The sequence below is a fragment of the Trachypithecus francoisi genome, unplaced genomic scaffold (assembly GCF_009764315.1).
Source record: "Trachypithecus francoisi isolate TF-2019V2 unplaced genomic scaffold, Tfra_2.0 Lachesis_group4, whole genome shotgun sequence".
In the NCBI taxonomy this organism is placed as follows: Eukaryota; Metazoa; Chordata; class Mammalia; order Primates; family Cercopithecidae; genus Trachypithecus; species Trachypithecus francoisi.
Genome location: NW_022681469.1, coordinates 26,658,623 through 26,685,635, shown reverse-complemented (window position 1 = coordinate 26,685,635; position 27,013 = coordinate 26,658,623). Strand labels below are relative to the sequence as shown.

The window sequence follows — 27,013 nt, the reverse complement described above, 5'->3', positions numbered from 1 at the left end:
GAGGTGGATGGGGTAGCTGGAAAGGGGTCATTGAAGGCAGAAAAGTTGGAGAGAAAGCTCCACCCCATAGTGTCCATCTACTCTCTACAAGAGCCCTGGCCTGGAAGGCCACCCTGGTCTGCCCTCATGTCGGGTCACTGAGACTCAGCAAAGCCTAGAGAGGGCCTCCCCACCCCTGGTGCTTCCCTGGCCAATGCTTCTTCAAGGAGTGAAGGGAATCTGAAAACAGTGCAGACCAAATAGCTGCTGCGTCAATGAAAGGCGGGCTGGGGTCTGAGCAAAGGGTGGCATTGGTAACACCACAGGGTATGAAAGGTTAACTTTGCATGCCTCAGCACTCCATTCGATTTTCCCTTTTCTTCTTCCTGCTTTCGTTCTTTATCAAAAATTGCCTAGTGGGCTCTCTCTCACTCATACTTCAGCATGAATGGGCTGACATCAGGCCATTCCTGGCAGTGGCTGCTGCAGGCTTGTTTTTGGGAGCAGAGTCAAGGAGCAGAAGTGAAAGACCTGTATTCCCAATGACTCCAGGAACAGGGGACCCTGCCTGACCACAGCCCCTGCCTTTGGGGCTGGCCTTTTCTCCTTTCTCTCCACTCTCCTCCTTCCTGTCCCCTGTGATCAGTGTCCCTGTGACACTCATGTGCACGATTCTGTAGGAGCTATGCTTAGACCTTTTGTGATGCTTGGAGAAACCACCCACACCAATTCAGACCTCAGATCCAAGAAAACACCTGGGAAGCAGACAAAAATAACTATGAAAGCAAAGGTTGGCTGCACTAACCTAATTACACGACCAAAGAATCCCAGAGTTGGGTGAAAACTTAGTTGCCTAATCCAAACTCTTATTGGATATAACCACTCAGTGCAGACATTTATGCTATGTGTTTGCCAGTTACACCCAATTTGAAGAAAAATAATAAGAATAACATCATTAAATAGAATCAGACATGACTTATTAAAGGGTTTGATGCAACATTAAACTGTGTTTATTGGTACTGTTGTCCTAATTTATTGCTTGTGTGCCATGGTAATTACAAAAACAAAGAACTGGGAGCATTCTTGACATCTCCTGGTGACTTCACTTCCAAAGAGGTCCCTCCTCCACCCTAGCAGACAGTATTGAGCCACTTCACGGTTTAGAGTTCTTAGGGAACCCTAAATGAATGGCACAGAAAGCTCGGATGGACCCTCCATCTACAGAGAGTCTGCAGGGTCAGACTGCAGGGGTTGGACAGGGTTGGGGGAGTGGAGACGGATGAATGGGCAGAGCACAGAGGATTTTTAGGGCAGTGAAACCACTCCGTATGATATCATAATGGTGGATACCTTTATTTGTCCAAACCCATAGAATGTACAACCTCAGAGTAAGCCCCACCGAAAACTGTGGACTCTGGGTGATAATGATATGCCAACGTGGGTTCATTGATTGTAACAAAGGGATCACCCGGTTGGGGATGTTGATTGTGGGGGGACAGTGGGAGGAGGTAGGGGGTCTATAGGACCTCTTTCTGCTCAAATTTGCTATGAACCTAAAACTGCTCTAAAAAATTGTCTATTCAAAAATAGTAAGTTAGAAAACAGGCAGTATACTACTCTTTTATCATTCCCTTAATGAATACACCTACATTCAAATGTCTTTCCTTGCTCTCATACAGCCAAATCTGACATGCCCAGGGGATGTGGAAGAAGGGGAAGGAGCAGAACTGCCACAGGTACTGGGGCTGCTGCAAAAGCTGAGGGACCCAATGTGGAGAGCCAGAGGTGGCGGAGGACGCAGAGCCCTGTGGCTATGATGCCCGCGGTGGGCTAGAACAGAAAAACGTTGCTCAGTGAAATTTGGCAATGGACATAAACTCACTTTCTCTCTCCTAGCTGTGCTTTTCCTGCAGGGACTGAGCAAGAGCAGTGTGTGCACATGTGGGAGTGCCAGCAGCTCCAGTGCAATCCAGATGTGCCCAGGTCCATCTGTGTGTGAATATGCAGACACACCCACACTATTTATCAATTAGTGTCTGCCACTGCCACTGCCAGTGTCACCATCTCTGCCTGATGAATGACACTGGGCTGGACACACCACACCCCAGGGTATTTACACTGTCCGCAGCAAAGCCCACTAGGGGCTGTCAATAAACATCCCCAGCATAGCCTCCAGGCACTGAATGAAGGGAGTGGGTCAGATGGGCACAGCCCTTGAGGATCCGGGCAGCTGCTGGCCAGTCTCAAGCAGTCCACCAAAAGAAATGGTTTCAGATGGTGCCTTTGACACATCCTCTGAGTAGCAGCCACTCCGCCCTAGCGCACAAGACATGGCTAGATTTCAGCCCCTACTCAGCCCCTTAGCGAGGAGTCCTTGTGCAGTGAGCAACCTGCACAACAGTATACTGTGGCTCTGTGAGCATCTACACACACAGTCCCAGGGAAATGAGTGTATCTCAGAGATCCAGGAGACCCAAAACCAATCTCAGCTCTGCCTTACTTCACCAGCAGAGGTTGACCAAATGGATCAACCTCTCAGGGCTGCTGTTTTCTCATCTGTAAAATGAGAGGCTCCTTCCTGCTCTAACAATCCAAGATATATGGGAAATTGAGAGTACACTTCCCTTCCTTTCTCTGGCTTGCCCCCCTTTCCCTTCTTGAACTTGACCCAGCTCTTGCAGACCAGGCTAAAACTGAAAATCAATTTTAATTATAAAAATCCGTTTACTGTATCAATAAATCATTCTGGCCCGGCTTGGTGGTGGGGAGAAGGTTACACCTGGAACCAAGCTCATAAGTCACTCTCTCCCTCCGCCTTGATGCTCAGGGGCTGCCACCCCTCTGCTCCCTGCTCCAATATTCATCTCCGTCATTAGGCTGTGGGTTATTAATGATGTCCTGGGCTGATGGATTGGAGGCCAGATGCTCTGAAACACATTTTGCTGGTTGTAACTTGATTTTCAGTGGACCCTTTGACAGCAAACCTTGATGGGCCTTTTCCCCTTTCCATGGAGGGGGTAAAGAGGGGAGTGGGACTGTCCTTCAAGGTGGCCCCATGGCTGCAGGTAGGAAAGAGCTGGTGGCACAGATAAATGGGGTGAACCTGCCTCTCCCAGCCCACTTACTAGGAGACAGCACAGTGTTATGTACGTCGGGTTCCCATGGCAATGAGAACTTTAAATTAATTAACTGATCAATTAATATTGTTGTTAGGGTTATTCCTTATGTGCACTAAGGAGAGAGGCACCATCTGCTTCACATGGCATTTCGGGGGAAGGGAGAGCTCCTCTGCTGGCTTGAGTTCAGTGGGGAGGCTGGGGAGGAAGGCGGAGATGCTGGGTCTAAGGGGTCAAAGCATCAGCAGACTGCCAGACCCTAGAGACCACTTGTCACTCACGACTCCCTAAGGTCAGTGGTTCAAGTTCACACAACTCTGCATAACACCACAACCCAAGGTTTGGATACAGCTGGGGGCAGGAAGCCACAAATACTGGGTGGCTAAGTGGAACCAATTTCTTTTACTAGTGCAGTCGAAGCCCCACTTCCTTATGGCATGTGACCCCTCGTAAGCTTCCAGTACTTTATGTTAAGTCTGGACCCCTGAGCCTTACATTCAGGCAGCCTGCACAGGACCACTGAGGAAAACACAAGTCCAGATGAGAGTGGGAGGCTGAGCTTCTTCCCTGGGTACCCACAACTTTCCTGTTCTTCCTCATATCCATCTAGTTCGCAGAGATGCAAAACGGGAACACTTCTGTGGAAAGCAACCTGGTGTGGCTGGCCCACCACCAGTGGGGTAGGGACTCCAGAACTGGCCATGCCAAATGTGTTCTGGCCATCCCATCCACACACACCACCACCCTGCACAGGCTTACCAGGAGGCAAGCGTCTGCAGCACTTCTACCCTGCAAACCAGCAGCCCCACGGCACCCCATCAGAGCAGGCTGGGGCAGCAGCCTACCATTTGCTAGAGACACGTCTGGGCTGAGTTACGAGTGTCTCCGAGTCTCAGCTTCTTCACTGTAAAGTAGGGGTAAGAAACCCCACCTGGGTTGTTCTAAGAACTTGTCACACACTAGTTCTGGTTTGGAAGCCTTTACCCATAGCTAGAAGATGGAGTGGAGCTGACACTTAAAACCTAGCAAATTGTCCATTGTGTGCATTGATTTTGTGGGAGAGAAAATTGAAAGTAACACCCCAGACGAGATTTTAGGATTGTTTATGGGGCATTGGACTCAAAATCAAAAGGCCTGGATTTGAGAGCTGACTGCCACATATCGGCTGGGTGATTTTTGAGAAGTAATTTAACCTTTCTCATCTGTCACATTAGATAATGGTGCCAACTTCAAGGAGTTGCTGGGTAGGTTCAATGAGAGATTGTGTGGAAAATCGCTTGGGAAATAGCAAGTACTAAACAGATCCATGGCATCATTTCATTTGCTACTACTGTACCATTAGCAAAGATAATTTAGAGTTCGCCGTATCAAGCTTTCTAGGGTGCATAAATGATAGTAACTATTAACTTCTTGATTCAGTTCTTTCACTGCCTTCCATTAAGGCACCAGAAGAGAAATCATTTCTCCTTTTTTGTTCATCCGCTCGTCATTATTTCAGATATCCTGCTGCACTCAGATACAAGACTGAAGAAGCAAGAACATTATAAAAAAGAAAGAATGAAAAGAAAGAAGAAAAGCAACTGAGCCCAGAGATGGATCCCAAAGCTGAAGAATTGGTTTAATTAAATTGAAAGCTCTGGTGCGTGTAGTAATTGTTATGAAGGAATCCATATCCCATCAGAACCCTCTCCCCTGGAGTTTGCTCCATGTTCTCTGCAGCAGGTACTAAAATTGCTTTTATCTTTAGGGAGATGCAGCCTGCAGGGCCCAGAAATTATTGTGGGGTCAACTGTCTGGTGTGGGGCTTGGGGAGTAGTACCTAATAATTCAGTCCAAACCTGGCTTTGACCTTGAATTTCCCCAACTTACACCTAACTCATTTTTTTTCTGCAAATGAGGCCTCATATGCCCTGGTTTGCAGAGACACTTAAAAGTAGGCAGCGCTTGCTTTTGTGGCCACTCTGCTACCTCTGCTATACACAGGGGGAGCAGGGTTTATAATACCACCTAAACCACAGGCCATGCTGGGCTCCTAATGGCCTGAGCTACCCCACCTGCTCTTTAGGCTTCATTTGGCTCTGGGAAATACTGTCTGTCCTCCTTGTGTTTTTTTGTTGTTGTTTTTTGTTTATTTGTTTGTTTAGACGGAGTCTCACTGTGTCACTCAGCCTGGAGTGCAATGGCGCAGTCTCGGCTCACTGCAACCTCCACCTCCTGGGCTCAACTGATCCTCCCGCCTTAGCCTCCCAAGTAGTTGGGATTATAGGCACCATCTGCCGTCACACCCAGCTAATTTTTGTATTTTTAGTAGAGGTGGGGTTTCACCATGTTGGCCAGGCTGGTTTCAGATTCCTGACCTCAAGTGATCTGCCTCAGCCTCCCAAAGGGCTGGGACTATAGGCGTGAGTCACCGAGCCCAGCCCTGTCTGTGCCTTTTAATGCTAATAGAGAAACTTGATCCCAGAAGTAGATACAATCAGCTTTTAAACAAGGACAAATGCAACAAGCAATGGCAGGCCACAGGAAGCGGTTAGATACAGTGAGTGGGAAGAGCGCTGAAGAGACCTGGGTTTGAGTCCCAACCACAACATATACCAGGTTCATAACATTGAGAAACTCTGGGTGTTGAGTTTGAATTGTGCTTTGGGGTCAGCTGGGTCCTGCCTGATTGTCCAGGTTTAAAAAGCATTCTAAAGCATCTAGATTGAAACAGGTTGTTTCCACACTTTTAAAAACACTATTTTGCTTACCAATTATCAAGCATTTGCTGGGTGTCTATCCCAGGCTAAGTACTGTGCTATATTGGCCAGGTCAGGCAATGCAGCACCTTAAAAGTTGAAGAGAAGCCTTTGGAACCATTATTCATTTATTCAATTGAACGGTCAATTGGCATCATGAATCGAACAATTAGGAATTGGGTAGCAATACGCAGGGTGTGCGTGGGAAGGATCAGGTGGCAGGAGAACAGCAAGAAGATAGGATTGGGGTCATTTTCAGTCCTGGGCAAAGAATTGAGCCAGGATTCAGGCAGACAAGATCAGTGGGGTCCTTCCTAGGTATTTATGAATCTCTGAATCTCAAACTGAATACTCTGTGTAGCAGAAGCGAGTGTATACAGACCCTAGCAGATATACATGTGAACCTGGGTAGTCCCTGAAGAATAGGACAGGGCTCAACTGCAGGTACTGTGCACTATGACCCTACCAGCCACACACGTGGGTACTAACATTCTGGGCAGTTATCTAGAAGCCAGCAGCCAGTGCAGGATTGGGGTCCTAAAGGGCCTGGGGAATCCACAGACCACATGGTCACACCCTCAATGCTGAAGAGCAGGGGAAACGGAGGTGCACACAGGTCCTAACTACCATGAAAAGGGATGGGTGGGAATAAGAAAAAGTCATTAGAAAAGAGGAGTTCTAAAATGGCTCAGAATCAAGAAAAAGTTGACTCAGTATCAATGTGTGGCTCAGCAGACATCAAATCCCATGATAAAGCCTTGTTTCCCTATGTTCACTGGGCTGGAACCCAAACGAAATCCAGCTCTAGGGAAAAAAAGAAGGGTTGGGATAAGCGTGTGTGTGTGTGTGTGTGTATGTGTGGTGTATGTGTCTGTGTGTTTGGGTGTGTGTGGGGGAGGGTGAGGAGCTGAACTTTAAAAATCCATCACAATCAATGATCACAACTATGTCCATTTTTCCAGCCTGCCAGCCAGAGTCAAAGACTGTGTGCATTTGAAATCCCCAACCTTTTAAAACATTATTGTGAAGTTGAAAGTTCCTAGTGTCTTTTGATTAAACATTGTGCTAGGTAATGACTGTTTTACTTCTTATTCTTTTTCACCCCCTTCAAATTACTGATTGTTGTCTGACATTAGGGCCCCATTTGCTCTTATGAAATTAACAAGCCTACGAAACTCTTAATGAATTGAAGCTCATCAAATGTTTGGAAACTATAGCAGTCTTAAGATTCTTTTCCTTTTAATCTATCTCTCTGTGAAATGTCTCATTTTTTCCACATACTCACTTGGATTCAGATAGCTGCACTTCAGGAATTAGATTTTGAGTCTTAGCTTATCTGAAGTATCAGGGAGTCAGCTGCCCACAGAGGTGCAAGAGCTTGAGAACTTGGGTGGTTTCTCCAACCAGCAACATGCTTACTGGCCTTCTGCATATGCATCGACCTGGCTGTACCAAGTGATTTCTACTTTCCATCCAAGGATGTCTTGAGAGCTTTAATACATTTGAAAAGACATTTCTAGGGTACAGTCTGGTCATCAAACAGAACTATTTCCATTTTGGAATAAAGTGACTGGGCTTCAAAGAGATTAATCTTGTGTATGGGCCATGCTACTTGCTAGGGCGTTGTGAGCTAATGGTGGGCATCCTTGAATCCCATCTTATCTGGATAGTTTCTCCTTTTCCAATGCCATCCCCATCTAGCAGCAGACCATCTACAGAGGTTCCAGTTGAGACCTTTAGCTCTGTGAAGGGTGGGAATTCATGAAACCGTCTCAAGGCTTGGGGTCTGATGAATACATAACCACCCAAGTAAGGAGCATCCAGGAGCAAATTCACACTATCTCTTGCCTCTTAAATGAGGAAAAATAATCAGGTAACTAGGAAACCCTGAGCAAATGTCAGTCATCAGTTCACCTTGGGAAGTGGGGTTGTTATGCGCGTGTTTATGTTCAGGTGTGTCTGTAGGAGGAGCCTGATGAGGATGAAGAATAAAGAGCATAGCCCAGGGGGAACACTTTCCTCTCTGGTCAACAACCACTTCCTAGCCTTGGACAACCAACCACACAGTCTTAAAACCAGGTGTCCTTGGACACATGTGAATGGGGAGAGGGGTGTGCCCAGCTCACAGAGCCCTCAGCCCTAGAGCAGCTCTGACCTTGACTTAGTACATCTTCCAGCTTATCATGAATCTAGACACACATGCCCCAAATAATCATGGTAGAGGCTTTCTAGGGTGATCTACTGCTGTTAAGCTACATGGTGGGGCTGGGAACCACATGGCAATCCTTGGAAACATCATGCCCTCATCTCATGGTATTTAGATTCTCTGTCAGCTCAAAACTTAGAGCTCTGCCATTGGCTTATTATATGATATGGAATCTCGGCTCTTCAATCCTCAGAATGCAGGGAAATTGTTTTTTATATGTATTTGGAAAATGGGCATACTATGTAGAACAAATAACACCTCAAACCAAATGGAGGCTGTTGCAAGTCCTCACCGTAATAAAGCAAAGGAAAGAACCCGTGGGGTTTCTGCCCATGTTTGAGAGTTGAATTCTGGCTTCCTTGCTTCTGCCTACTTCTCAGCAGCAGGACCTTGGCCATCAAGAGTTAACTCCATCTGACTGTAATGCACGCACTGCCACCCAGAACAATAAGCCGGGCAATGGAGAATCCTGCCAGGACCAGTATTGATTGGCTTGCTTGATTAGTTGGCTAATTGAATATCACTGCTTTCTAATATAATTAAAACAAGATAAATACTGGAGCTTTGTCCCATAAGCAAGTGCCATTAGTGATCATGGTGCACACCGTGATTAAAAATGCAATAGACTGGGAGGGTTATTTATGAACTTGCCAGCCTCTAGTGCCACTCCATGGTTTGCAGGGCCTTGAGATACAATGTGGCTGGCACAGAACTCCCTATCCTGTCATGATTGCGCTTGTCTCTTAAGAAAGTAATTTATTACACAGAGGAATGCATGCAGGTAAAACTACTTTAGGCTTGCCCCTAGCTTCTTTGCTTTAAGGTATCAGAGCGTGAAACTACAGCACCATGGAAATACCATGCATGACAGTTTCCTCTTTGCCTCACTTTCCTCAATCCCAAATATAAGACTGGCTCCCTGCCCACTCTGTGCAATTCTTTATTTTACCCTCATCCAGTTTCATCATGAGTTTGAAATTTTGTTTGAATCACTGGTCTGCTCATGAAACACTTATGAAAAATTACCTGAAGCAAGGCTAGTTGGAGTGTGGCTGGTGGGAGGGGCATGGGTCTTATTTACATAGGAGCACAGGGGATCACCCCACAGGCTGCTAAGAGAGAGAGCTAAATGCTTCATGTGAACAGCGTAGGTGCCTATGGACTGATCTACTCCCACATGACATCTCAGACTGCTGGTGCCTCGAGAGGAGGAAAGCTGCCAGGCTTCCTGGATGACAGATCACAGACCTCTTTTCTTAAATAGCATCTGTTGCTTCCTCAGTTGACCAAGGAATGTTTGTGGCATGTCAACTGCTGGCCTTCCTGGTGAATGTGTGGTGTGGGGAAGGAGTATCATGTCACCTTTCCTGAGTCCCACTTACTGATGCCTCGGCTGTCCCTGCTTCTAGCAAGGGGACAGGGTAGCACTTCATTTAGGGCTGGTGAGAGTCTCAGTTGGCAAGGCACTTGGAATACCTCCAAAATGTGGGGGGGGGGGCTATATAAAAACAAAGTATTATTATTCTATTAGCTTGTGGTCTTCATATTTGGAATGTGTCCACATGACACTGGACACATGTGTCCTCCCCCACCTCTGGTTCTCCACATTGGGTCCCTCAACCTTTGCAGCTGCCAGTATTGGTGGCAGCTCTCTCCTTCCTATTCTTCTATGCCCCCTGGGTACGTCAGATTTGGCGGTATGAGAGCAAAGAAGGACATTTGAATGTAGGTGTATTCATTAAAGGAATGATAAAAGAGTCGTATACTGCCTGTTTTCTAACTTAAACTATTTTTGAATAGACTTTTAGAGCAGTTTTAGGTTCACAGCAAATTTGAGCAGAAAGAGGTCCTATAGACCCCCTGCCTCTCCCCACCATCCCCCCTCCCACCACAGCGTTCCCCACAGCTCCACCAGACTGGGGAGCAAACATTACAGACCAGATGAGAGTGAAAGGACGCTGCTCATGATGCCTACAGTGGCACGGGGCACCGCATCAGCTCTCTTCAGAACTGGGTAGTGTTTTGATGACAGGTTAGGCATGTCTGAAATGGCCAGCAGGATCTGAAGGTGCAGATGCAATCTTATTGTAGAAATAACAAAAAGCTGACCCAGTGCTGGGACTCTAACACATTGATTTTTTTTCTGCCAAAAAAAGACTTTTTTTTTTCTGCCAACTGTTGCCCTTCCAAAAACATATCCCTCTGCAGGTTTTATTTTATTTTTATCTTTTTCTGGGAATGTGGCTTCATTTTGTTGTCCTTTTCCCTGAGTGGCTGCCAGGTTTGGATGAACAGGAACACGCTGCTGGGATGTCTGATATTGCTATTGCTAGAGAGAAGAGAAAGGAATGAGGCAAACAGGAAGTCCTGCAGAGGGGAGAGGGAGCTGTCCCTAGTACATTATGGAAAGTCAGTGCTGAGGCCCCTACTTTTAATGGGAAATCACAAATAAACGTGCTTGAGGGGTTGACAAGAATAATAAAAAACACCAGCATGCTCAGAATCCATTCGGTTCACCCTCAGGTTTCTAAGAACTAAACTCATCGTCCTAAATACTTACTTGGAGAGAAACCACTATATGTAAAGAGACATGTATATATGAAGAAACAAGGACGTAGCCCTACCTACAGTTTTATTTTTATTTTGCCATAAAATAAATGCTTATTAATTTCCATACCACGTATGGAAAGAGCTGCCACATGTGAATTTCTTTTAGTAACAATTGCCATGCCTGTGACTCCTTAAGTTATATGTACCACGGGAATAGTTTCCAAATAAGAACCCAGAGAGAGGGAGAAATTCACAGATAATAGCTTAAAAAGTCTAGAAATTATAGACTGATTGAGGTCAGCAAGAAGCAAGTTATTCAATATATCCCCCGAGGGCTAGAGCCAGACTTTCCCCCATGATTCCAAAATTACTTCGCAGTTTCATTAGGGTGAAAGGCAGTGCAGCCTCATAAGTTCAGAAAGTAAAGGTGGTTCCTTAAAATTTAGATGGACTTGCCAACCACTTAGAATGGCATTTTGACATTCTGTCCCTGCTCATCAAAGAAATTGCTCAAATTTGTGGGATAGAGGAATGAGAGCAAGAATTATTTTAATTGCAATATTTTATGCTGTATATATGTCAATACCTCTATGAAAATTCAGGAAATCAGTACAGCTAATAAACCTGATGTACTGGCAGAATCATTTACAATGCAGAGGAGCTGTCCTCAAGTTCTGGTGCTGAAATACAGAACCAAAGAATTTTATCATTTAAAGTGCCTACACAATATGAATGAATGTTTTCTCCTGGCTCTGAGTAGAGTTGCTGCTCAACCATCTATGACCAATATAAAGCTGAATGAGTACTTGTTCCATCACTAGAGAATTATAGAAAAATGTTTTTTGAAACTTTTCAATGCAGTGGAGATGAGTAGTACTCACTTATATCTGGTTCTTATTTTTTTCTGAGACATAGAAATGGAGCTTCCTTACCCCCTTGCAGTTATGTGAGGCCATATGACTATCTAGTGTAATGTAAGTAAAAGTGAAATGTATAACTGCTGCACCAAAAGACTGAAGTCACTGTGTGACCAGTCAGCTCCTTTTCCCCCCATAGCAACAATAATATTGACCATGTTTGAGACAGCAAAGCCACAAGAGGGAATTAGCCTCAATTCCTAAGTGCCCACCTGGAAAGGATCCTCCTTGGAAGATCTGTCAGATCCATAGTAAACTTTGAATGAAAGAGAAATAAAATGTTATGTGTTAAAGCTCCCGAATTTTTGAAGCTTATCCTAATCTATCCTACCTCATCTTAATATACTAAGTTATTCATCTGGATGTCTAAAAAACATGACCATCACAATAAAACCTTACACTGCTATCAAAGACATCAAATAAATAGATAGGGAAACCAGGAAGTTTAGTCACTTAGGAAAAAAACAAAACAAAACAAAAAAACAAGAAACATACCTGACAATGTCCCCTCCCTCCACCCCAGAGGTGACTGGTACATAGCTTTATTTGGGAAAGCTAAGAAGGAAATATTTCCAGAGGCTGAGGCACCTCTTTGGTATAGAAGTCCATTTCTCCACTGCCTCTTAAATGATCAAAGAATCCATGTTGAATTTCTGATAATCAGAGTTCTAAGTATAGAGAAGCCAAGGTCAACATCACTGTCATGAAATGATGGAGGTAACTATCAAGCAGACGTCAAAGAGGATGAGAATTCAACAGAGACCATGGGATGTGGTCAACAGGAGGTCACAGGCTACCTTTTCAAGAGTAGCTTCATTGGAAAAACCAGATTACAGAGGGTTGGGGAAAGAGAGGTGGAAAAATGAAAGTAGAAACTCTAAACTACAGACTCAAATTATGTAGTGGTAAAGAAAAGAAACAAAGCTGTAGTTTAAAAGAGAAAAATAAAACTTGAGTTTCATTGAAGGTAGAGCTGAAAAAACAGACAATAAGAAGAAACACAAGATTTTGAAAATTTGGACAGAAAGTCCCATGTATGCTTGAAGGAATTAGGGATCAGAGCACAGGTGGAAGACACTTGTTACCAGGAGGGGAAACACATGAGGGTTTAGGTAGATTTTTTTTCTGCATATCTCACTTGAGTCAGTGCATCAACATACAACTAATTTCTAATGGCCAAGAACTCCAGGAATCTTCGCAAACACATTTTATGTCCTTCAGGCTTCCCTGCATTCTGTTATCATCAATGCTATTTAACCTGATCAATATCTCTTAACCTATACCTTTGTCTCCATTTCTACAGCCTTAAATCATGACCTTAATTTTGATGGAACTATTCAAATCGTGGCTTTACAAGTACATTACAAACTTCTCAGTTTCTCATCTGTAAAATGGAAATAAAAACAATTAATTTTTATAAGCACTGCTGTGAAGATTAAATTAAATAAGCCCCTGGCAGTGGATCACAAAAACTTCTTCCTTGGTCTCCCTAGCCCTGGATTTCCTAGTTCTTATTTACTCACTATTTTGTCACCAGAATGATCTGTTTGATCTGCTTGACAATCAAGTCTTGCATAGTTTCATTCCTGCTTAAATCAAGTCAGTTGGTCTCTATTGTTTAAAGAGTAAAATCCAGGGGTTCTTTTAGCATGATACTAGAATACAGGATGATACAATTGTTGCCCAGCTCTTCAGTCTTCACCAGTCTCTCATCTCAATTTATGTCCCAGCAACATTACACTTCTTATCGCTTCCCTTAAGACACCACAATGTTTCAAAGTTTCCTATGACTTTGTAATGCTGCTCCTTCTGCCTTAAATATCCTTATTCTCTCTGGTTTTCTCAGCAAAATCCTATTCATCCTTGAAACCCAGCTCATATTTTGCCTCCTTAAGAACCTTCTTCATCATTCATTCTCCATGTTACCTCTCCATAATGTATTCACTTCAGTTGTCACACTTAATTCATTATATTGTCATTTATGTCTTTACATGTCAGCTTTCAATAATCATGAATGCTTTGAAGGGCAGGCTGTGTTTTATTTAACTCTGTAACTCTCTATCCTAAAGCCATATCTACTACCTAGTAGGTATTCATCAAATGTTTGACAAATGAATAATTGAACAAATGCATTTGCCTGTATGGAGCAATCATAAAATGGTCATGAAGATGATCCCTACATAGCCTTCATCTTCATGGAGCAGACGTCATCCACTCTGAGTGATGTCTGTTGTTTCTGGAATTGTTGAAAGTGGAAGCATTGTAACCTAACATTGGGGAAAAATATAATACACTAAGCTCACACTGGAAACTCTTTGTTTGGAACTGGAACACTTTAATTCATGCCTCATTGGTTTTGAACACACACACACACACACACACACACACACACATACACCTCTCCTGTCACATTATAGGCTATTTCAACCTTGAGAATTGCAACCAGCCTTGCTGACTGACCTCAACTATGTACTGCTCAACTTTTCTTCTGACCCTGATTCTAGAATATAAGGGAAGCTATATTGATGAATAGCAAGATCCTCACTTAGTTATCTGCTGGGGTAGTATGCTGCATGGTAATTCAGCTTAGAGGCAAAGAGGAGAGGGGAGGTAGATCAGAGAAGCTGATGGTCATAGTGTTGGCTGAGAACCTAGGACTCCCTAGATGAGTTTCCTCTCCAGAGCCACAACTTGCTATAAGACTTCAGCTTCTTTCTCCCTGTTTATAAAATGGGGAGAACTCTGTAACACCAGCTCTCATCTATCTACAAAAATAAAAAATGGAAAGAGACAACCTCCAGCTTTTAAAGTGCTGAAGGGGCTTTAAGCAGCAACTAAAGTCTGGAAGTCTCACTTGAGGAAATGAGAACTTATGCTCATGTAAAAACCTGGGTGAGAGTGTTTATAGGAGCTTTATTTAAAATTTGAACTAGAAACAGCTCAAATATTATTCAATTGGTGAATGGGTACACTGAGGTTCCCCCATGCCATAGAATACTGCTCAGCAGTAACAAAGGGGCAACAACATGGATAAATGTTAAAAACACCGTGTTGAGTGAAAGAAGCCAATACAAAAGACTATGTATTGTGTAATTCCGTTTCTAGGAAATTCTAGAAAAGGCAAAACTATGGTGACAGAAAAACTATGGTCAGTGATTTCTAGGTGCTGGAGACAGGGAGAGAAGACTGACAGCAAAGGGGCATAAAAGAATTGTGTGGAGTGATGGCAATATTTATATCACAAGTGTAGTGGTAATTACACTAATATGTGTGTGTGTATATATATATATTTCAAAATCAATAGGTCTTAGAATATAAATAATTTTGGACTTACAAAAAAGTTGCACAAATAGTAGAAAGAGCTTCTATATCCCCTTCTCCTAGCTTTTCCTAATGTTAAGAGCATATATAACCATGTCCTATGCTCAAAACCAGGACATTAACATTGGTACAATACCATGACCTGAGCTCTAGGCCTTATTCTAATTTCACCAGTTCTATTTAATTTCTTATTCTTTTCCAGGGTCCCCCATTCCATTTAGTTGTTATAACTCCTTTGTAACCTCATCATCTCTCATTTCTACCAAGTTCTCAATCCTTCATCATCTTTATGACTTTGACACTTTTGATGAGTACTAGTTAGTAATTTTGTAAAATGCCTGTCAATTTGGGATTGTCTGAGGTTTTCACGTGATTAGAATGAGTCATATATTTTTGGCAAGAATACCACAGAAGTGATATTGTGCTCTTCTCAGTGCATTTTTTTTTAAGAGAGAGGGTCTCACTATGTCACCCAGGCTGGTCTTGAACTCCTGGCCTCAACTAATCCTCCTACCTTAGCCTCCCAAAGTGTTGGGATTACAGGTGAGAGCCATAGCACCCAGCCTCAGTGCATCATATCAAATTGTCATGATGTCGTCAAGTCTTGTTACTGATGATATTAACTTCGATCAATTGGCTAAGATGGTTTCTGCCAGGTTTCTACCCTATAAAGTAATTATTTTACCTTGTAGTTAATAAATATTCAGGGTCAATACTTTGAGACTATGCAAATATCCAGTTTCTCCTCAAATTGTTGCCCACAATTTTGCATCCAGTAGTGACTCTTCTCTATAATTATTATTGGAACATAATTAAACATTTTCTTCTTTTCTTTCACATTTTAAATTGATTTTGTCTTCTAATTGTTTAAAATATTTTTATTTTGAAGCAGTTATAGAACTGCAGGAAGTTGTAAAGATAGTACAGAGATGTTCCACATACCCTACACCCAGCTTCCCCCAATGGTTACATTTTACAAAATCTTAGTATACTATCAAATCAAGAAATTGACATTTCTTTAAAATGTGGGTATAGTTCTATGTTATTTTATTACATGTCTAGTTTCATGAAACCACCACCACAAACAACATCCAGAACTAGTCCATCACTACCATAAAACCAGACACTTAATATTGGTAATCAGATGCACATTATACCTCAGTAAAGCTGGCAAAAGACCAAAACCAAAAACCACCCAAACACTGCCAGAATCATATTATACTAAGCACTCTATAACTATCAGCTCTCATACTGTTGCTGTTTTACCACAGAGATAGGCCAGTCCCAGAAACAAACAAAGGAGCAAGGGACCTCTTCTTTTGCATGCCTCCCTGATTGCTGTTATTCTGGATGGATTAGATGGAAATGAGTCCCCAGCACCTGGGTCTAGCACTCCTCTAGCTCTATTGGAGTGACCCCAGGGCTGTCACCCCCATGCATGTGACATGTGACTCTCATGCATGTCAGCATGGGCTTTCTTTTGCTCCCATTTTCCCTCTCTGCAGTGACTATATTTTGTTATTTGCATATACCAAGTGCATCTTGCTTCCAAGTCTTTTCTGTTGCTGTTCCCTCTGTCTAGAATGTTCTCTTTGAAGACATGCAGTGGCCAGCTCTCATGTCATTTATTCAGAAAGAGCTTCCTGGGCCACCTAGTCTGAACTGGCCCCTCCCTGCAACCCTTAGTCCCAGTTTCTGTCATGTGACTCTGTGTTATTCCATTATAGCACTTATTGCTGGAAGAAGCTGTCTTGGTTATTTATTCTCTGCTGTGTTTATTGTCTATCCCTGTCCCCTCCAGAATGTAAGCTACATAAATGCATGAGCATAGCCTGTTTGGTCCACTGCTGCCTCTCCACTCTGTCAAAGGAATATGAGTGGGGACTTTCTAAAACTGTTCACACCCCCAGAAGAGTTTTCCTGCCATATTCCTTCTCATTCTCTCTCCTCTTTGCTTCTCTTTCAGCTCTCTGTCTGCTCCTGCTTCTAACACATACCCATTGAGATGGAAAATAAAGTATAGAATATCATTAGTGGAATCACAAGCAAACCCAGCGACTTCCTCCTACTCCCAGCCTTTTCTGCAATGACCCCCTCCTTCCCCACCCTTTCCCTTGGCGCCCTGCCTGTTGTTGATGGGTGCCTCCAGGAGGAGTGCCCACAAAGCAGGACTCTCCCTGAGTCTTTCCTAAGCAGCTTATTCATGAACTGCATTTAAGCTAATAGAAAAAGTTTCCCCAGAAATCTTCGGGCTTCTTGCTGTTCCCACTCTTCCCCTTTGCCCTGCTGCAATCTGGTTAGCCCTGTTATTATTATTTCTGTGGAATGGCATATATCCGTGCCATTAACTCTACATATTTCTAGGGGAAAAAGAATGGAGAGGAAGAAAAGACTGATTATTTATCAAAGAAAAGACATTTTTTCCTCTCTCTAGACAGCCAGGTGGATTTTCTGAACTCACTTCTGCCCTGGAAACGGGGCTCCTGCTTCTGCAATGAGTCCTCTGTGTTGGGGGTGGGCTCTGTGTTTATGGCCAGTGGGTAATAGCATTTTCTGATTTATGAATTGGCATCTGAGGGAGCTGCTGAGCCCCTAGATGGATTCATCATGGGAAGAACAGCCATATAAATACTCCTGTCGCATAAAATTACTGTTCTCATTTTGGTTTTTAAAGAATTTTCTTTTGTAAGATGGTGGGATTGAGAAGATATTAGTGAGGAAGCAGGAGAGGAAGGAGTCACTTGGCCCCTTTTTCCTAGAAGGCAAACATTTTTGTCTGGATATTCTCTGGAAACACTGGGTTGCTTAGAAGTCAATTACTAGAATGGTTTATTTATTCAGGGAATCCTTGGCACTGCTTAAGTGGGGGAAGTTGGATCTCAGGAGTTTGACCCAGGCTCCAACTGGAAATTTTTTTTTTTAACTGGTGAAGAAAAGGTCATTTCATGTAAGTTCCTCCCACCTTCCCTAAATCAGTGTGAAGATTCATTTAAATGCACCAGATGCTTACGAGTATTGGCACGGCACCAACCACCATGCAGGTCCCGTGAGGGCTGCAAGCCAATTATAAGCCCTGGTGTCTGCCCTGCAGGAGAGTGCAGTCTGGAGGATGAGTGTGAGGATGACTCAGTATAGGACACAGGCTTTGAATCATGCACAGGATTTCCCTGGGGAGATGAGTCCCATGGTGTCCTGAACAGATGGCAGGATGAAAGCAGAGGCTCAGGAGGGAGGACACACACCATGTGGCTGCCCAGAAAATGAGAAACTGTTGGCGGTTTATGCTTTGTGTTTCAGACTCTTCTCTCCAATAAACCTGTAACCTCTCTTAGGACAAGGACCTTGCCATAGACTTGTTTGTTTCCTACCCCTTTTCTTCCCTGACCTTGAGGCTTAATACCTAGCAGGACAGGAGAAACCACACTATTTTCTAAGAAAGGCCAGATAGCATATAGCATATATATTTTAGACTTTGCAGAGGCCATATGGTCTCTGTCTCAACTATGCAACTCTACTGTTGTGGCCAAAGCAACCGCAGACCACACATGTAAATGAATGGGTGTGACCAAGTTCCAATACAACTTTATTTCCAAAACCAGGTGGTTGATCAGACTGGGATTGCTGCTTGCCAGCCTCTCTACTGGGTGAAAAATAGTGCCTGTTGAATTGAGTTAGAGGGATGTCAATTAATAACAAGTGTACCTCACTTTTAAAAATATCAAATATGACTTGACAAAGTACACAAATGTAGAACATGTGAAAAGAGTTATTCTCTATGCAGAAAGTTCCTGTGGCCAAATAACATACAATCTGTTCTATGAACACATGTCAAGAAATAGCCTCTTACATACAACCTGAATTTCAGAATTTTCTCCAGTGTGCAAGATAATGCACAGACACTATCTTTTTGCATGGCGCCAGACTTTAGAGGGCAGTAAAAGGGAAAGAATCTGCCTTCTCATTTTAGAGGCCTGAAGAGGGGCTGTGCCAGAGCCTGAGACAAGGGACTGGGAGGTAGATTCTGCTGGATGGGGGCAGCTCAGGCTGTTGGGCTGTCTCTAACCAGTGTGTCTAACTATGGGAGGCTTCTGTTCATTTCTTTATTTCTTTGTTTTCATGGCAGAATAAACTCCAAATTCCAAGGGTCAACTAAGTGCCTACCACCTGCCCATGCGTGGCCATAAAAAGCCTTCGTGTCATCAGTCAATGCCAACTAGTTAATAACAACCAGCCTCTTCACTAATGGCCCGAGGCAGGGGTCCTCAGGGCAGCGAAGGCCCTAGGAGAGACACTTGCCAGCGGCTGCATGGGGAGAATGGTTTGCAAGAAGCATATCTGCTGGCCACTATCAAGGGCATATCCACCCATGCTCAGCTCTTTAGAAAAGTAGTAATTAGTTTTTTCCCCTTTGATGCTCACAGTGAATGCAGAAGAATCTGGTATTTGGAGAACCATTGGAGTCTGTCCCTCTCATCTTGATTTACCTGAGGTTTATGTCTATAACTAAGAAATATCAAGACTTCAAGGTAGTTCAGGGGTTGTATTCAGCTCCCAAGGAGATAAAAGAAACTTTCACATGTCAGGGCTTCAGGCAAGGAGAGGCCACTGCAAAGGAAGGCTGATCGTGACACAGCTGGCTGTACCACACTGTGTCTCTTGCAAACTGCAGGTGGTGATAACAATGACTGAATAGTAAGCTCCCAGAGGGTATAGAGCTTGTCTTGTGCATCTTTGGATGTTCTAGCATGAAGACATATGCACAAAGTTACAGGGACAAAGATTTCTAGACCTACAGAGTCCATTGTGGTGAGCTGGCAAGTGCTTCCTGACTGGTGAGTGGTGCACACTGTGATGGGCCAAGGTGTGCCACCAAAGTGAAACTTTCAGCCATTAGGGCAGCTGGAAAATACCTCATTCCCTCTGGTCATTAGGGGACCTCCATCACTCGGGCTAGCTACACAAATACATTCATTTTCCATGTGTGTCTTAACATACTGACAGGTTGGAAAGCACTGATCTGCTCTACACATGAGAAAATTAAGGCTGGGCATGGTGGCTCACACCTGTAATTCCAGCACTTTGGGATGCCAAGGTGGAAGGATCACTTGAGTTCAGGAGTTTGAGACCAGCGCAGGTAACATAGTGAGACCCTATCTCTATCAAAAATTTAAAACAAAGAATAGCCAGGCATGGTGGTATGTGCCTATAGTTCTCAGCTACTTGGGAGGCTGAGGTGGGAGGGTTGCTTGAGCCTGGTGGGGTCGAGGCTGCAGTGGGCCATGATCATACCACTGCACTCGGCCTGGGCAACAGAGTGAGAGTCTGTCTCAATGAAGAAAAAAGAGAAAATTGAGACTTGGAAGTCATGGTCTCACAAGTCAAGAACTTGAATCCAGTTAGCTTTACTCTGTGTTTAATACTTTACCTACTGCTCCATAGCCACCACAGTAAACCGTCAACAAATAACTGTAGAAGGCAAGTTGTTGAGATTGAGAAATCACTTAAAAACTAGTGGAGGGAGAGATGATGACATTAGCATGGCTTGAAATGGGAGCCAGATGCCCAAAGCTGAAGTCAACATATTGCCAGTTTATACAAGGCATTCTTCCCTAGGTTAGTGACTTTCATTTTGACCATGACTCATGGAAAGAGATATGTTTTACATTGCAACTCAGGGCATACATACATGTCCATATATAGTTTCACAAATAGTAGTTATCCTTACTATGTTTGATGGCCACTATTCTATTTGACTTTATTCTATTCCATTAAAAAAAAATTCTGGTCATGACCCTTTAAATTGGTTTCATGACCCACTAAATTGATTTCTCGACCCACTAATGTGTCATGACCAGCAGTTTGAAAAACACTGGCTTGACCCTATTCCAGCTCCCCTTCCCTCCTCAAAGGCTGGGAGAATGGAAGGTGAATGTGGAGACAAAGAATGAGACAAGAGATTGAGAGATTGAGATAAAAATAAGGAAGAAGCTGCGAGAAATACCAAAAAAAGTGGAGGGGATAAAGGAAAAAATGGAAATTAAATGAGAAAAAGGGAGAAATGAATGAGAAATGGGAGACATAATGAGAAAAGGCAAACCCTATGCTGACAGATTCATATCCGTGAAAACTGCTCTCAAGCTCCACAGTCATTCTGGCCACATTTATACAAGAATCTTCCCTGCCAGCATTAATGGCCATAGCCTTGATAATGCTCTCTGCCTGTCTGGGGATTTCATATCTGTCAGCACCATCTCAAATTCCTATAGTGACTCTCAGAGAGAATCTTCCATCTGTTCCTCAGGAAAAGAACAGAAACGTCTAGAAGGCATTGGGTAAATTACCAAGGAATACAAACTGACCACACCCACTCTACCCACTCCTTTGCACCGTGGGTTCTATAGACTTCGAGCTGAGTCTACACAACCAACTCTTGGTACAAAAGAGATTGTTTTATAAGGTAACAGAAAAGTGAAATTCAGAGATTGAGGTAAAGTTCATTTATAAAGAAGCTGCAAGTTTATATACTCCAATAGCCAGAGGTCTCTAACTTATTTTGACTGCACACTTCATAGTAAAAAAATTCTTTGAGCATGCATCTACAATGCACATATATTTATTTACAAACAATATATATGCTCTGCTCATTAGCATCATAGCACTATCAAACCTTTAAAAAATTAGGAAGTGAAGTGAGATAAAGACAAAATAGCATCTCAATTTGTATTTGATTTTATAAAGGAGTGATACAAAACATTTTACTATCACCAAGAAAATTATTATAATGGTAAGAGTGATGTGCTGGAATTGGCTTTATTATTGTTTAACACATTCGTTTAGCACTTAGTGATACAAGGCTCTAAGGTCTAAGGTTCAATTTATTTCCATACTTTGTTTTAATGGCTGTCATAACTGAAAAGGACACCTCACATAGATGCAGAGATGCAGAAAAGTGCGTTGTTGGCTATGCTGAATAAATCAAGATACTTTTCTTTTTCAGCCTCATGCACCAATTATGTGAAGAACTGTTGTTGAAATTCAGCTACTAGATTTCCATCTTCTCTAATGTCAATCAGCTCTTTCAACTAATTGGAGGGCGCTGAATTTTTATACTTTTTAAACAAAGGGGTCAAAATTCTCTGAAACTCTTCATTTGGAAGATTTTTAAGCAGGTAGGAGATTCTGTTTCCAAGTTTTGAAAGTTTTAAGATACGAATTTTTAAGGTGTCACATTTACTCATTATCGGCAACAAAATCACATAATGATGAAAATATTTCCAAACATTTTTCTTTTCTCCCCAAATGATCTCCCCATGCCATAAATCCTTCTGAAAGTACTTACTTTCTTACCCATTTTGAATGTATTACCTTTATATTGGAGGGAAAGATTATGTGTTTATTTTTTCAAAGTTACCAGCAAAGTGGCATACTCTGACAGCTGCTTGTCAGAAGTGAAAAGATCAGCAAATGTGGGACATTTTGGTTCTTTTAAAAGAAAAATGATTAATTATTATGTTTCCATAAGCAGCAGACCTCTGTGTTGCACAAAAAATTTCCATGGTCACTTGTACATCATTGCAAAGTATTATAAAGATTTTATTTAAAGGATTGTTTTTATAACATTGATAATATCTGTCACACATAAATTGCAAATTTGTTGTAGTATGTTGAAACTGACTCAGCCAGCGAGGATGCCAGTGTCAAGCCCCCCAAGATGTAGGGTTCCCAGCATCTCTGTGCCTCTCTAATGCACGAATGACTGATGCATAGAGCAAGGGAGGCAGACACTAGCTAGCATCAACTCTATATTGAACACAAGTAAAACCAGATTTCTTCTTTTAAATAAATTTTTTTTTTTTAAGTTATAGGCCAGGTGCAATGGCTCACGCCTGCAATCCCAGCACTTTGGGAGACCAAGGCAGGTGGATTGCTTGAGTTCATGAGTTTGAGGCCAGCCTGGGCAACATGGAGAAACCCCATCACTACAAAAAATACAAAAATTAGTTGGGTGTGGTGATGCCTCGAGACTACCCTGTATGCCCTGATGCACACATATAGTCTCAGCTACTAGGGTGGCTGAGGTGAAGGATGGCTTGAACCTGGGAGGCAGAAGTTGCAGTGAGCCACGATTGTACCACTGCACTCCAGCCTGGGTGATAGGGCCAGACCTTGTCTCAGAAAAAAAAAAAAAAAAAAGCAATAGTTCTAACAGTTTCCCCCTTGCACCATTGGAGAATGTTCCTTCTTAGCAGCCCTTGGCATCAAAATGCATAACACTAAAGAGGCAAAAGGGAGCTCAGTGTTTTAGAGTTTGGTCTCTGATATTCTGGAACAAAACACTAAATAAATAGCTTCCCCTAGATTATTGTGAAGTTGGGGATATTGGGTCATCAGCATTCAACTTAATTTTATTTATTTATTTTTTGAAAAGGGTTTTGCTCTGTCACCCAGACTGGAGTGCAGTGGCACCATCACAGCTCACTGCAGGCTCAATCTCCTGGGCTCCAGTGACCCTCCCACCTCAGCCCCCCAAGTAGCTGGGACCTATAGGCGCTCACCGCCACACACAGCTAATTTTTGTAGAGACGGGGTTTCACCACATTGCCCAGGCTGGCCTTGAACCCTTGGGTTCAAGCAATTCACCGGCCTCGGACTCCCAGAGTGCTAGGATTACAGGCATGAGCCACCATGCCCAGTTAGCATTCAACTTTAATTGTGGAAGACAGAGTAATAAATATTTGACAATAAACAATGGCTCCTAAATTAAGAACATCTGAGAAGATGCAAAGTGATATATGAGTTCTCACTGAGAACTATGTAACTGGCAGCAGTAGGAGGTAAACTTTTAATAATAGTAATAAAATGTGTGCCTTTTAGAAAAGAACAGTGAATTAGAGACTGAGATCATGGACTAAGCTCAGAGGTGAGGAAGGTTCCACAGACCTAGGATAGAGAGATACGATCCTGGGCATTTGTGTGAGCATGAGCGAGCCAGATGTCAGTTAGACTCAAAGGCAACAGCTGCCCGGACTTCAAGGGGTAACCCTGAGAATCTGATTGATGAAGAGAACCCTCTGTTCCCCAAATCGCAAGAATGAAGACCAAGAAGAACTCGGCCTGTGCTCACGACAGAACAGCACACACACAAAAGAGTAACTGGGGTCAGGCCTACAGCCAGAGAGACTGGCCAAGGAAAAGGTAGAGGAAACCAGGAGAGCTGGGAAAAGATAGTTAAGTCTTTCCCAGTGAAGGTTCCACAATGCACAGATCATTCTAGGTACTCCTGGTAACGTGAGTTCTGTGGCCAAATGACTTTGGGAGATACTACTTCCTACATTTGTCATTTGTCATCCCTCTCATAGCTCAGAGATTCATAATACCCATTAGCATATTAAGTGCACTATAAAATGCTATAGTCAAGATATCCACTTAACTCAAGGGCTGGGCACAGTGGCTCATGCCTGTAATCCCAGTGCTGTGGGAGGTCAAGGCAGGAGGATCACTTAAGCCCAGATGGAGCCCAGTCTGCACAAGACAGCAAGACCTCATCTCTACACAAAATTGTTAAAAATTTAGCTTACAGAGAAATGGCACCTGTGGTCCCAACTACTCCAGAGGCTGAGGTGGGAGGATCATTTGGGCTTACGACTTCAAGGTTACAGTGAGCTATGATGGCACCACTGTACTCCAGCCTGGGTGGCAGAGTGAGACCCTATCTCTAAACATCTCTGTATATCTATACATCCGCTCAACTCAGATCTGCTCAAACATATTTGACTAAAGAAAGCTTTTGTTTTAAAAAAAAAAAAAATCCTGCAGAATTTTGGTTCTAAGAAATAAAGTTTGGGAAATGCTGGACTAACATGCTTAAATCTGGACCAAGGCAAGGACTAGTGGGAGGTCTACACATGTCACGCTTCACAAGAATATCATTTGTCTCTTTAGAGCCCCACACTTAAATGAAAGTGAACATTTACCTCCCAGCCTGTGGATTAAAAGGTGCTTTGAGGGAATAAAACTTTCTCCAGAGGGCCTTCCTCTCCCACTGAAGGTGATCTCAGGTGTGAGTAGTGGCCCTAGCCAAAGGCCATGTCTCAAGGAAGGGGGTTGGGCACTTCAGTCCACTAGAACACCCAAAGGGCCTTGGAACCTGCGGACTCAGACTATGAGGCCACAGCCAACTGGGAGTGGGGCCGATGGAGGCCTCCTGGTCTGCTCTCTGTCACTCTTGGTGCCAAAAAAAACCTAAAATGCCCCAGAGGATACAGGAGTGAGTTTATGAATGTTGGAAGAAAAATATTACAGGTGGATTTATTTATTTATTTTCTTTTCTGAGACTTCCCCATCCCAGATTCAAGCAATTCTCCTGCCTCAGCTGCCCAAGTAGCTGGGACTACAGGCACACACCACCACGCCTGGCTAATTTTTGAATTTTTAGTAGAGACGGAGTTTCATCATGTTGGCCAGGCTGGTCTTGAACTCCCGACCTCAGATGATCTGCCCACCTCAGCCTCCCAAAGTGCTGGGATTACAGGAGTGAGCCACCACACCTGGCATAGGTGGTTTCTTTTCAATGAAACATAGACATTCTTGTAATAGTCACCAGCATACTGAAAATCATAGAGATGAAAGCTAACCCTCACTGAGTCGTCATTATGTGCCAGGCAATGCACTAAGAATTTTATGTGCACTTTCTTATTTATTCATTGTAACCACTCAGCCAATGGGCACTAGGATATTCCCATTTTGCTGATGAAGAAACTGAAATACCCGGAGATTAAATAACTTGTCCAAAGCCAAGTGGCAGTGCCAGAATCTGGCAGCAGAGTTGTGATTCTAGCCCTGACCCACCTTCAAGCCATACAGCCTGTAACTGGATAGCCTTCGGCATCAGCTGGAATCCTTTTGGAGAAGGATATATTCTCTACCCGTTCCTCCACCCCTTCATTGTTTTTCTGGACTTTGTCTAAATAAGTATTCAGATAATTTCCCCTCAGCCATTGTGCATATCTTCAAAACCATCGCATATGTCTCTGAGTCAGTTTCAAATTGATGTCTCCATTGTCTGCTTGTAATATCTGAAATGCACTTGAAAGACTCATATGAGATATGTAAATAAATGCCATTTGTAATTTACCCTTTTATACCTATATTGCATTTAATAAAGTCATGTGACATCATTAATGCTAACTAGTCATCTTGAACAAGGGCATAAATTAATGTGCATCTATTTACTTTTGAAAATGTCCCATTGATATTCAAACGGAGTGTAAAATTTACTTAAGTATCAACATTTCTGGTCTGTTTTTCACAGAACTCAAAAGCAAGTCAATCAGTGCTCATGGAATTTAACCATTTCCATTAGGATACCATCCCTAGGGAACAGGGAAGTGGGTTGGAATGGTGTGAGTCCACTTCTACCAATACCTGGCCTGTTGAGAGGGGTGAGGTCGTCAAGGCCCACCCCCCACCCACAAGTGAGGATCAGTGGTAGTCTTAAGAAAGACCCCAAAGGCTCCAGCCTCCAGACCAGAGTCCTTGTAATGACCTCACTCAAAAACGTGAAGAGAATGTGCCCTTCAAACTGATGTCTTTTTCTTCCCTGATCCCTAATACCACAAGAAAGTTGCATTTCTGGAGCAATTTCCACAGTAGGACCACACTCTTTTCAACACGCTTCAAGCTGGAGTTTGCTCTCACTTTACCACTGCAGAGCTTCCAGAACAGAGCCTTCCCTCGGCCCTTCTCTTATTGTGCACAGGGACTGGCTCTGTGCAGGGCATGCAGTGGCGCTTACTAAACAGACATGGTGGGAGAGGAGCTAGAAGCTGGAAGAGAAGCAGCCCTAGTCCTGTCTATCCACCCTGTGGAGTCTCCTTATGTACTGCTAAGTGGACGATGATGGGTGGTTGTCTTTAAAAATGGCACTTAGAGTGCCCCGAAAGTACCAGGACACCGGTGCTAAGTTAGGAGAAGGTGCTGTGACTGTCAGGGCAACTGCCGGAGACAGATGATTAATGGAGTTCAGGATTAGAGAGCTGCCAGCGCTTTCCTTAACCACTGGCCCTTGGGTTTCCTCAGCTTTCCTTCCGCTCCACATCCTCCCTCACCCATCCCTGCTCTACCTCCACATCATAGCTCTTCCCTATTCTGGGGCAGAAAGAAGGAAAATGAGCCAGTTTTCCCTCT

At 43.3% G+C, this 27,013-nt stretch overlaps 1 protein-coding gene and 1 long non-coding RNA gene across 3 annotated transcripts in view; one reads left to right on the top strand and one right to left on the bottom strand.

Moving 5' to 3' along the window:
• PLXNA4 (plexin A4) overlaps nt 1-27,013 on the bottom strand; it is a 526,156-nt gene that overhangs the window by 133,379 nt on the left and 365,764 nt on the right. The gene's annotated exons all lie outside the window — the stretch shown is intronic.
• LOC117072549 lies at nt 1,377-4,808 on the top strand. The gene is made up of 3 exons (XR_004432838.1): nt 1,377-1,416; nt 1,876-2,088; nt 4,594-4,808. It is a non-coding gene; the product is annotated as an uncharacterized LOC117072549 (long non-coding RNA).